The following is a 13,523-nucleotide window of genomic DNA, read 5'->3' as shown; positions in this document are numbered from 1 at the left end:
ATACCATAGCCTCTTCCTTTAGGTGTAGTACAGAAAAGCAATGGTACTATGGCCTTTTCTTCATGCATGGTCTGTTATTTGTTTCATTTATAGGAGAGAGTATTAGAGGTTGTGCAGGAAGATACTGCCTTACATACCAAGTGATTCCACATGTAACCTGTGTAGGTGGTGTGTAGTCTCATACCTCGTGACTCCAGTGGCATGTCTTGGTACTTTACATGTACAAACCTCACTGTTTATTCTCTCTTCCTATTAGTTTCGTGTTGGAAGTCTGCAACCACCCTCTTCTCTCTTCTGGTATCGCTCCCTCTTTCTTTTATTTGCAGGTAGTGAGTTACAAACATATCAGCTGTTTTACGTAGTAGTGATTCAACTGTCTGTATTATATATTAAGGCGAACTGGGTATTTACAGTGTCTTTATTGTGTCATCCACAGATCTCCCTCCAAGCTGTTCCTACCATTTCCTTCCCTCGCTTGACCATCTCACTAGTCTGTGTGTATTTATATTCCGGACATGGGGCAGTCGAAAGGTGGACCCCCATTGAGCATCAGCACAATCCCGAGGATTCTGGAAGGTGAAACCTGACTTTGATACACTGCTGAGAAAAATCACTCCTCCGACCACCACCCCAGCAGACTTCATAATAGAATGTGCCACCTTAGCATTAAAGAACAACTTTTTTAAGTACAAGAGACAAGTGTACCACCAAATACAAGGGACTTCTATGGGGAGTACTTTTGCCCCAGTCTTGCATATCTTTACATGGTCGACTTCGAGTCCAGATATATCTTCGGCACTTCTTCTTTTTTTTTTTTTTTTTTTCAAAACCGTTTTTATTAAGAGTTCAAGCAAGATTTGGTACAGCCCTCCACAGTCAGGAGGAGACTGTCAACGACACATATGGAAAGACACAGCATTAAACCCAGAGCTTTAGAATGATATACCCCCAACTACCCCCATCCCACCCAACCCCAATAACACCTTCCAACCCCTTCCCCAAACTACCCACCCCTTATCCCACCCTAACCCAGTGCACGTGATCATAGTTCAGCAACATGAGATGGAAAACAAAGGTGGTGCTGGCCAGCAGCCTAGGGTACGGGATCCACATCCGGAGGCAGTGCATCGTCAATGTCCATGGGGGGGTCAAGGGTCAGGCCCCTGTAGTCCGCCCACCGTTTCCAGATTTTGTAATGTTTGCGGGGACACCCCCGGGCTTCGAAAACAGGCTGCTCCAGGCCCATGAGGAAGTCCAAGCCCGCCTTCCAGGCACCAAGCGGGGGGGCACGTTCACTCTTCCAGGCCTGGGCCAGATCCCTCTTGGCCACCACCAGCCCAAGCAGCAACAGGTGACATTTGTAAATGTTGCCCCCAACGTTTTCCAGGACATGAAGAAGGCCCAACCTAGGGGTACGGGGCAGGTCCCACCCCAACACCTCCGATAAGCAGTCCCAAACCCCTGTCCAGAATCTAGTCAGTCTCTCACAGGACCACACAGTATGGAAAAGTGTCCCCCTTTCAGTACCGCACCTCAGACACTCCGGAGCAGCTATAAGACCCGCTCGCCACAGGCGGTCCCTAGTATAATAAGCCCTGTGAAGGTATTTGAATTGGATAAAGCGGAGGCGGATAGCTATAGCAGCACCACGGGGAGATTCAAGGGCCTCACGCCAGTCATCCTCATCCAGGGGACCAACATCATTCTCCCAGGAGGCCTTCAATGTCGAGAGGGAAGGGGAGCAGTGCGTGACCAGGGAGCGGTATATCTGAGAGACCTTCTTGTCGCCCAGGTCTCCCATAAAAAGTTTTGCCTCAATGGGGCTAAAGTCGGGGAGTTGCTCCAGGCCCACTAGGCTAGGGGCAAGAGCGTGGCGAAATTGGAGGTACCTGAAGAACTGGGACCTGGGCATGCTAAATTCAGAACTAAGGTCCTGAAAGGACTTAAGTGTAGTGCCAGTAAGGACATGGCCGAGGGATGAGATCCCGATCGCGTCCCAGCCACCGAACCCGGACAGAGACGCCAGCGCTGGAAGTAGGCCATTACGCCATAACGGAGTCTCGGCCGTCAGTCTACCCCACCAACCCATACGGTGCAGGGCCAGACCGCGAAGACCCCCTCGGTGACCTGTGGAAGCTGTTGCCTCCGCCTGGCCGAGTACAGCAAGGTGTGGAGGGAGGCACCACCCATTAGAGAATGCTCCAGAGCATAGGCTGGATCACTACGGTCCCCATACCACCACTCGTTAAGCACAAGGAGATGGGAGGCCTGATAATAAGACAATATGTCCGCGGACGCCAAGCCGCCGCAGTATGTAGAAAGAAAGCACGTGCGTAGTGCCACCCTGGAGGCACCCCCAGCCCACAGAAATCGGCCCAGCACAGAGTCAACACTCCGGAACCACTGCGGGTCGATCTTAAATGGATGATTCTGTAGTTGGTAGAGAAGACGAGGCAGGGCCACCATCTTAAAGATGGCCGACCGGCCATAGATGTTAAGGGGCATACGCGTCCACGTCTTGACGTCCATCTGGACCCGATCCCACACCGGCTGGACGTTCCGATCCCACGCCGCCGAGGCAGAAAGGAAAACACTTAAGTACTTCACGCCATCCACAGCCACCTGAAGGGACGCAGCCCAAGGACAGTTCACCGTGTCACCCCCCAACACCCATAGGGTTGACTTGCGCGGGTAAAGGAAGAGCCCCGACGCCTGACCAAATTCTTGCATTAGTTCCAGGACACGAGGGCCCGTGCGCTGTACGTCAGTCATGAGGAATAGCACGTCATCGGCATATAGAGCTATGCGATCCGAGTGATCCGCCCCCCACACGAAGCCTCGATAAAGCGCATCACGGCGTACCCGGGCGGCCAGTGGCTCCATAGCCAGCGCGAAAAGGTAAGGGGAGAGTGGACACCCTTGACGAGTGCCCCTGGTCACAGGAAACCGAGCGGAAGTTGCCCCAGAGACACGCACCGAGGCAGTGACATCTGTATAAAGCAACTTTACATAGGAGACGAAGACCGGGCCCAGGTTCAGCAGCGGCAGAAGAGCAAAGAGAAAGGTCCAGCTGACCGAATCGAAGGCACTGTCAATATCAGCCAGCAGAAGCGCCGCCTGATCCTCCGAAGACCCAATCGCGTCAATCGCAGCCTGCGCCCGCCGAATGTTGTGCCTCGTCGCTCGGCGCGGCATAAAGCCCGCCTGATCTGGGTGAACGAGGGCCGAAATGTGTGGAAGCAGGCGGTTCGCGAGCGCCTTGGCCAGGAGCTTGGCTTCAAAATTAATGAGGGATATGGGACGATAAGATTCATGGCGATCAGGGGGTCTACCCGGCTTCTGGAAGACCACGATTTCGGCATGGCGCCAATCCGGGGGGAGGCGGCCATGCTCCCGCGCCTGCTCCAAGGCCCGCATGTAATGCGGCCCGAGCTGCAGATAAAATTTCCTATAGAATTCGCTGGGGAATCCGCTCGGCCCCGGCGCTTTGCCCGCATTCAATTGACCCAATGCGTCGCCCAGCTCCTCAGCCGTTAGGGGAAGATCTAGGGCATCGCGCACTTCATCAGACACAGCAAGCGGGGGGACTGCCGCTAGGTAACCCTCGACGCCGTCAGGGGAGAGAGTCTCCTGGGAGGCATACTGACGCCCATAATAGCGCGCAAAGCTTGCTGCAAGAATTGCCGGGTCCATTATTGCCACCCCGGCGTCGTCAACAAGTCCCGGCAGAGTGAGTGGCTGCAAAGTCTGTTGGCAAAGCCTGTGGAGCATAGTGCAAGACTTGTCGCCCCACTGGTACACTCTACTACGTGTGGCCAACCACGCCTGGCGAGCCTCATTCAATAAGATCGAGGAGTAAGACTGCTTTGCCTGTAGAAGCAGCCGCAGCGTGATATCATCGGCTAGCTCCCTGTGTCGCGCCTCCAGTTCCTCCACCCGCGCCGCAGCATCAACAATACTTTCTTGCCGAGTCCGGCGAGCAGAAGCGCACCAAGCGATATCTATACTCCTCAAGGTGGGCTTCATAGCCTCCCAGACTGTCACTGCGTCCACCCCCCCGGTAAGGTTGTCCTGCCAATAGCGGGCAATCGCGCCACGGAGGTGCTGGGAATAATCCGGACGCTGCAGGTGCCACGTGGACATCCGCCACCTGAACGGTTGGCGCGCCTTGCACAGATCAATTTGGACCGCCACGGGGGAATGGTCAAATAACCAGCGAGGCCGGATCGCCGCCCCCTTCACCCTATCAAGGAAGGCCCCTGGTACAAACACACAATCAAGGCCCGAGAGGGAGCCATGAACAGCCGAGACATACGTGTATTCCCGCCTCTCCGCATGCAGGTGCCGCCACACATCCACCCATCCAAGACCATCAATCATGGCCCCCAACCGTGTAGGGGAGGCCACTGTCGCCACCTCTGGCCTCCTCTGCCTGTCCAATGCCACGTCCACCACATCGTTCCAGTCGCCACCAATCACAGCCAAGGAGCGGGGGAGCTCAGTCCACAGGGCAAACAATCGTTCCGCAAGGGTCCACTGCAGTGGGGGGGGGGCATACACACTACCAAACACCACAGGCTCCGCACCAATCTTCCCCTGAACAAATACAAAGCGGCCCTGAGGGTCGAGCCAATGACGCTCGTGAGTGTACGCCAGTCGTCTATGGATAAGAATGGCTACTCCCCTGGAGCCCCTAGTAAACCCGGCATGGAACACCTGATGAAAGCCAAATCGCTGCAAACTCAAGGCCTTAGTGTCCAGCATGTGTGTTTCCTGGAGAAGGAGCACATCCGCCAGGTCCCTCTTCGCCCAGCGAAGCACTGCCCCCCGCTTAATCTTGTCCAGGAGTCCCCAAACATTCCAGCTTAGAATATGCATGGAAGCGCCAGAAGACGCTATCCGCGGAACATCAGCCATTATCACAATGCGCCCAATCCCACAATCCCCGGCTCCCGACCCAGGCCTCCAACACCCCAGTTGCAAAGATCACGAAGACCACGTGCACCCCACAAAACAGAACCCCAAGACCCACAACCCCCGGTAAACAGACCCCCCTACTAGCAACCCAACAGCCCAAAACCCCCCTCCCCCACCCCTATACCTCAAGAAACAATAAAGTATCTGTCGCGGCATACAGTACTTCAGGCCCAAAACATAGCGCCGAAAGCCAGTCATGCCAAAGGATCCCAAACAGCCCCCCTACCACCAACCAGACACACTCCCAAAACCACCCCCCAGTCCCAACAGGAGGAGGCAGCCCTTGGAACGTGCCCCAAACCCCCCCCGCCCCCAGCATAAGTCGCAATCAAAAGCAGTGCATGACAAAGAACATTAGTTTGCAAGAGTCCCAAGCATATGCCAAAGGGCAAGGTAATACTGCACCAAATCATGTCTGTACCGCCGACCAGTAGGCAGCCGCCGCAGTGGACGGCCATAGAAGAAAGGCAAGGAGTAAACAGTCAACAGACAGAGATCAGGGGCACTTGCCAGAGTGATCGGTATCAGGCTGCGTGTCCCCCAGAAGGGGGTCTCGGGACAAGGACCTCCGCCTCGAGCGAGACTTTCGATGCCGCTTTCCTTTGTTCGGCTGATCGCTCCGTTCCTGAGAAGAGCTGCGCGAGGATCCGGAGTGCAACCCCGGCTGGACGTGTGGTCGAAGCTTGACCGCCTCGTCAGTCCAGGCGAAGACGTCCTCCGGGGTATCGAAGAAGTGGGTCTTAGAGTTGAAGATCACCCGGAGGCGGGCCGGGTAGAGCAGCGAGTATTGAATCTTCAGGCCTCGCAGCTTGGCCTTGGCCGCCAGGAAGGAATGTCTCTGCTGCTGGACCAGCCTGGTATAGTCCGGGAAGATCATAATCTTACAGTTATCATAGAGCAGAGTGTCTTTGAGCCGTGCCTCCCGGAGAATGACGTCCCTATCATGGAAGTTGAGGATCCAAGCGATGATCGGGCGAGGCCGTTCCCCAGCCGGTGGCTTCTGTGTCAAGGCGCGGTGGGCGCGCTCCACCACGAAGCAGTGCGACAGGGCGTCCGGAGGTAGCCAGCTCTCCAGCCACCGGGATAGGAAAGCATCCATAGGCCCCTTCTCGCAGTCCTCCGGAAAGCCGACAAAACGCAGGTTGTTCCGCCGCGCCCGCCCTTCAGCGTCCTCCACACGGAGCGCTAGGCCCCGCTGCGTCTGCTCCAGGTCGGCAACCCTCTTCTTCAGGGCGCCGACGTCGCCCTCCACCGTTGTGACCCTGGTTTCTGTCTCAGTGATGCCAGCGACCGCATTGCGAAGGTCCTGGCGCAGCAGCATCACATCGGCACCCACCGCGCCGATCTTCGCATCCAGCATGTCACGGGACTGTGTAATGGCCGTCAGCTGCGCTGCATTGTCCGGTCCAGCATTCTGGCCCCCTCCGGCCGCCCCGGCACCACCTCCAGAACCGGTGAACTTGTCGATAGGCCCCGTCTTAGCGACGGCATTGCCGCCCCCGCCTCTAGTCATGGTGGCAGCAGAGGCGGCCTGGCAGCACGCACCCGTGCAAATGGCGTCCACAGCACACCAAGCCCCTCGGTATCCACACGCCACCAGACCGCCAAAACACAGGCCAGAACCAAGGGAAAGTCACTCCACCGAGGCGCAGTAATCACCAGGCATAGGCCCAGAGCGGGGCCGCCGAAATGGCGCCTCCAGTCTATCCGCTCCAGTCAGCTCGGCAGGCCCCTCGAGTCCGTTAGGGTAGCCCGAACAGGGCGATCGCTGGATCTGTATAGCAGCCTCGTCGGGACACCACTCCGCAGGATTTAGCAGCCGGGCGCTCCGTCCCACAACCTCCGGTGACTCCGCCCCAGCCTCGCGGGCCCAGATGTACGACGTCCAGCCAGCGTCTAGGGTTAGCCGGCGGGCGGGACAAAAATTGAGGTCCCGGCTCGCCACGCGGCAAGGAGGCCCAACAGGCACACTCTCCAACAGCCGCGCCAGCGGAGGTCCGAAGCTCCAATGACCACACCACCGTGCTCCGCCGGACACCAGCAAGCATCTCCACAGCAATAGACGAGGGAAGAGGGTTCAGGGCAAGGATAAATTAGCGCATAAGGATCGGGCCGGCAGGAGCTCTACAGAGCCGCGTCCGCCATCTTCGCCCTCGAAGCAACGCCCCCCCTTTTTTTTTTTTTTTTTTTAAATTTCTTTTTATTGTTGCATCATACGGATCACAGACACAAAATAAAGACATCGCGGGGGAGCGTCAACATTCCGCTCTCGCCGCCATTTGCGCAACTTTTTACATCAGAAGGACACATCGTATTCAACATACTGAACTTATTTTGCATCTTTTTACCTGAACTCCCCTCCCCCCCTGAACTTTAAAGAAAACATTTCAATTGTGAAACACCATTTGAACCCCCCCCCCCAAGCAGAGTGTCACCCTCCCCGGCCACCCCCGACCCCCGAGCCCAACCTACCCCGCCATTTCTATGGTGCATCCATTGCAGACAATCCCGTATATAGAACCCCCAGAGAATCGCTATACATTAATCAGTAAAAGACGTACCTCCTAGTGCCCCACCCAACGTTCCATCCCCCATCCATGACATATCTTCGGTACTTCTAACCTGTTCCAAACCAACATGTATCATGGAAGCGCTACATAGATGACATCCTCGTCTTATGGAAAGGGGGCAAAGACAGTTGTGAGGCTTTGGCTGGCTGGATCAATTCACTCAACCGTTTTTTACACTTCACAAGCTCAATCTCAGATTGCAAGATTGCATTCTTGGATCTCTTGATCAGCCTCAATCAAGGCCAGTTAACCATCAAAACATATAAGAAAAACACAGACCGTAACAGCCAACCGAAAGCACTCCATGAAAATCTACCATATGGCCAATACTTACGCCTTCGGAGGAATTGCAGTAATCTAAATGAATACAATAATCAAGCAAAAGACTCAAGCAAAACTCTACTTGAGTGATAATATCCTCTGAAGGTGATAAAACTCGCTAGAAAAATAGCCTTCAATAAAAACAGGGAGGCTCTATTGGAAAATAACACACGCCTCAAAGAAGACCCAATGACTACCTTCATGCCTCTATCTAATAAAGTGAAGTACATCATATTGAAACATTGGAATATCTTGAGCACAAGCAGTCTGAAACTTGAAATCCCACGCTTTGCCTTCAGAAGGACTTTGAATCTAAAAGATCAACTGGTTCACACGAGGCCGCAAATACGGGTACCCAGGTCACAGACAACACTTTGGAATCTGCCTCCAGTTAGCGGACACTACCCCTGCAGGAATTGTATTGCTTGTAGTTCCACTGTGATCACAAACACTCCAGCTAGGATAATTCATGTGGACACAAAAACAACACACCAACTGCACATAAACTGCATTTGTTTATTTAAAAAGTTTTGTATAGCACAAACATGACCCTAGATGGTATTCAAGCGCTTTACAGAAGAGTTGCTTAACACATAGGGGAGACAACTGTGGAAGAAAAGCAGCAATGTACACACATAATAGTAGGTACATAGTGACATAATAAAGGAAGGTATCCGAACCATAACATTGCAAAGTAACATAAGTAAGCAGCGGTGCATGACAAGGAAGGCAGAAGAACATGTGAGTAGAGCAAAGCAAGATGAGTTGTGGTGACACTAGATGAGGGGGGCATGCCTTGGGCTTGGAGGATCCGCCAGATCTAGGCTGGTATGACATAATGCTGAGGCTGAACTACTAACTCAGAAAAGTACTCATCAGTAAAGCTTTCACTTGCTTTTTGAAGGACACTGTTGATGGAATCAATCTAGATTCCGCAGGTAGGGAGTTCCAGATTCTCGTGGCAATGCCTGAGAAGGACGATTGTAAGTTTTCATTTTATTTAATTTCGTTGGTTTAAGTAACCGGGTACTGGAGCTCCTTGAGAAACAGGCACCGCCCATCAGTTCCAACTTATTTGCAAGGTACAGAGGAGTGTTGAAATAAAGTGCTTTGTAGGTCATACATGCCAGTTTTAGTTGAATCCTTGCCTCGAAAGGGAGCCAATTTAGAGATTTCAAATCTGGGGAAATGTGGATGGTTTTCTTGGAGCCTGTGATGAGCCTTGCAGCAGCATTCACTGACACCCTGTGAGGGGCCAGTCTGTACCTCCGTAGGCTGCCGAGGGTTGCACTGCCATATTCCAGCCACAAGATGACTAATGCTTGTGCAGCAGATTTGAAGTCATTGGGGAAAGGAAGGGTTTTCCTTTCCTCAGGATGCTCAGTTGGAAGTTCGCTCCTTTGGCAGATGCACTGATGTGATCCTCCATGTTCAAGTTCTTATCCAGCACTATTCCCAAAGATCTAGTAGAATCTATGATGTGTGGTGTGCAGTTGAGAGGAGAGAGATTTTTCACATATTTCTCCACGATGGGGGCTTGCTTGGGTGGTGAGATAAGGAGGAATTCCGTTTTGAGGGCGTTCAGTTTGAGATGGGTATGTAGTGTAGTTCCTGTTTTCCCTATAGGCCCTGCGCATTGGAATAACATAAACAGCAGTGTAGACGTAGGACTGCGGTCTTCTAGGTCTCTACTGACTATGTTAGACTTAATTTAGGTTTGCGCCAGCTAGCTCAGAGGTCACTGGAAACTTTCTTGACTGAATAGGAAGTGATCAGCTTCCCTGGCTCAGACAAGAAGGGATTCAGCTTCCGACAACCGCATAAACATGACAACTTTGCTCCTCAGAATAAGAGTCAATCTCTAGAGTCGTGTGAAACAATAGACAGCTATTTCACTCAGTCAGTTGTGCAGATTTACTTTCACCAGGATGCAGAGAATAGAGAGACAGGCGTTTTCAATAAAAAGATATTATTTATTGAGCAGTCTTCCTTCTCATGCAAGAGAAATGAATTGCCACAATTGCAAGACTTGTTATTATGAAAAGTGCGTACAGTAAAAGGAGTATTACAAAATAATACTGTAAAAGCATTGATATGGTTTCTTAGCCATAAGATGGTTAAAATGAACAAAATATATACATTCATATATACATTGGCTAACGACCTCAACTGGTGCTTCTAACTACGCCTACCCCAATGTACCTGACCTAAGCCTAATACAAGGGAGGGAGTAAGTAGCAGTTTAAGTTAAGTTGGTTTTGCCAAGAGTTTGTTTCAAGAATTCTCTCTAAGGGTTTAGTCAGCACCGTACCTCTGGAATAGAATGCAGGAGGTCTGGTATCTCCTCTTTAGGACCCGATATCCCAGTCACCCGCAAGGGTAGGCTGGAAACGCCGGAGCTGGATTTTCTCGGCAGGAGAAAAGACAGCGTCTTTCTCAGCGCGTCAAGGAGGAGGGGAAGCGTCCGTGGGCTTCTTGCATCTGCTGGGCTCTGCAAGGGGACAGCTGATCTGCTCCAGTATTCACCACCACCATGTGTTTGCTTAAGGCAACGTTGGTATATTTATACCTGAAAGGTGCCGAGTTTGACGTAAGTTTTTGGACATAAGACGTCAATAAAGATGTCACTAAGAACTGGTCATTCTTACAGTGCTCGCAGGAATTCTATTACTAATCAAAACAAAGCAAGCAGGGCTTTCCCAGGTTGCTGGGGGTTTGAGATGTCGAAAGAACTCGGTGTGCTATCTAGGAATCTAAGGAATTGGCTTCTGCTGTGTCATGGACTGTCAAGAACTGTTGAGACGAGTTACTGAAATATGGCTCTGATCGTTATGCCATTATAGGGATATGTATTGATTATAGCCGTATAGGGGCATGAGGTCACAATATTGATCGGGGTCCTAGATAAAACACAACAGGTAAAGGTTAACCAGTTTTGGGTTTTGTGCAGGGTTCCATTGAGTGTCTTGATATAGCCGGGAGAAGAGATTTTCATGTACAAATGGGTGTCATCCGCATACATGTGATATTGGATGTTAGATGCTTTGAGGATTTTAGTAAGAGGTTCAATGAATAGGTTGAAAAGTGTGGGTGAGAGAGAGGACCCTTGGGGAACCCCCAGCGTGCAAGGACTGGAATTGGATAGGGTTTGATAGTTTTTGACTCTCTGAGTTCTGTTATTGAGAAAAGAGGCAACCCATTTTAGTACTGAGCCTGATAGACCCATCCTACGTTCCAGAAGGCTCAGGAGATTGTCATGTTTGACAGTGTCAAAAGCTGATGAGAGGTCGAGTAGAATTAATAGGGAGCATTTTTTCTGGTCAAGCATTGTAAGTGTTGTCAACTATATGGGTGATGGCTGCTCCGGTCATATGGCCCTGTCGGAAGCCCGATTAGAATTGATCAAGAAGTTGGAATTCTTCAATGTGGTTTTCACAGTTGTTCATCAACACATTTTTCAAGGAGTTTGCCAAAGTAGGGATGTTTGTGATTGGTCGAAAGATATTCAAATCTTCTCAATAAAGATGTCACTAAGAACTGGTCATTCTTACAGTGCTAGCAGGAGTTCTATTACTAATCAAAACAAAGCAAGCGGGGCTTTCCCAGGTTGCTGGGGGTTTGAGATGTCGAAAGAACTCGGTGTGCTATCTCGGAATCTAAGGAAGTGGCTTCTGCTGTGTCATGGACTGTCATGAACTGCAGAGACGAGTTACTGAAATATGGCTCTGCTCGTTATGCCATTATAGGGATATGTATTGATTATAGCCGTATAGGGGCATGAGGTCACAATATTGATCGGGGCCTAGATAAAACACAACACCCACTCCACGAATTTATGTCCATCAAATTACTAAAAACTAAAGCAATAAGAAGCACGTGTATTCCTACCCACCCCAAAATACATTTTGCATTTGAAATGGTGTATATGAAATACATGGAAATGAATTGGTACTGTACGTTATCAAGCATAGTAATCATTCAAAAATATTGCATATGTAATTATTTGAACGATTCTGCGAAGAATTACACATGAAAAATCTCTAGATACAGAAAAGAAGGGCGAAACTATTTCATCACATATAAATACAATTGCTGTAAAATGTGCTATAGACTGAGGTAATATATTGTCTCTAGATCCACTAAAAATAGAAGCTCTGTTCTTTATGAATAGTACTACTTTAAGCAAAGGACGTGTTTTGGGAATTTTTGGAAAAAATAATTTCATGGTGAGCGAGGAAAAATATAGTTCAAAACGCTTTTGAGTAGCTTTTGTTTATCAAAGCTGAAGGCCGAATTCAGAGTTCATGTGAACGCTGTGTGCCGGAATGTTTTTCCAAAAAGTTATTGTTTCTGTTCAGGGGAGAACATCATTTCAGACAGGCCCGCAAAGAATTGGTCTATATATTCAGGTGACAGTTCGACCAAGTTCGATAATGCTGTAACTTGGCAGTTGTGAGAATGATTGCTATCATCGATTTCAGGATCAGCAATGCTCACAGAAGGTTGTACCTGGGTGATGTTGCTTTCATTTCTTGCTTCACTGCTACCACCTAGTCGTAGCAAAGGAGTCTCAACGAATGCCGTCATCAGGATTGGTAACCGCTGGGGACAACACGATGCGTGAGCCGTTACTGGACTTAGCAAAGTATCGACGTCCATTGGTATTGCTGATGGTAGTGCAAGACAAGTGTCTAACACACATTCCTCTCCGCATAGCATACATCGAAGCACAGGTAAGATGCAGGTCTGCCATATAGGTCTGAATGAAAGAAACCAGGTCATATTCAGATCTCGTAGCCAGGCTATCCCAAGGACTTGTCAAGATCGCGACAGCACCGAACTACGTCTCCCGGCATGCCCTGGGCCGGAACTACAATTCCCGAGATCCTTAGCGGCGCGTTGCGTTCTCACGATGAACACATTTAAGGAGAATGGCGGCCGAGGATCGTTGTCAGGTATTCCGGTCCGTGAGCCTGTTTTGGATTTAGGACTCGTCAACTCTTGGTGCGGTAAGGGTGCTTGCACCACAGACCTTCACAGCAGATCGCTGGTTTTGTTTTGGTTTTCGAGTTACTTTGGGGTTGGAGCGATAACGGTTGTTATCGTGATTCTAGTTCTGGAACTTGGTTTTCATTGGAATTGACTCGGTTGGCATTTTCGGCCAACAGTGTTTCCTCTGCTTCATGCTATCAGACTTTAGAGTAGCACAGAGTACATTTAAGGTTGCTCATTTTGTACTTTGAGATTCCGCCTTGTACCCAGCTAAGAGGCATTAGTTGGGGTTTTGGAACCGCCGAGAACTCAAGGAATGCTGATATTTGATTAATGGCATTGGAACTGTGTTTTCATTTATAAGTGGCAACGTGCATTACATTTTCTTTAGGTGTTAACTGTATTTGTACCTCTTCTATTAACAGGGGATCTGGAGGTGTAGGTTACACTCTTCCCCTGTGATGTTTAGTTGAGACAATACTTAGGTATGTTCCTATTTCATGTACGGCAGGATATGTAGATATTACGTTGTATATTATGTCACGAAGTATATCATGTTTTCATGTCCTTTTTGCGTTACTATAGTTTCACTGTATCAACCCCTACGTTGCCTCTACACATCTACAAGGTTTAAATATTCCTTTACAGGTATATCTCCTTACA

This window comes from Lissotriton vulgaris, chromosome 3_1 (genome assembly GCF_964263255.1).
Source record: "Lissotriton vulgaris chromosome 3_1, aLisVul1.2, whole genome shotgun sequence".
In the NCBI taxonomy this organism is placed as follows: Eukaryota; Metazoa; Chordata; class Amphibia; order Caudata; family Salamandridae; genus Lissotriton; species Lissotriton vulgaris.
This window is presented reverse-complemented; position numbering follows the sequence as displayed.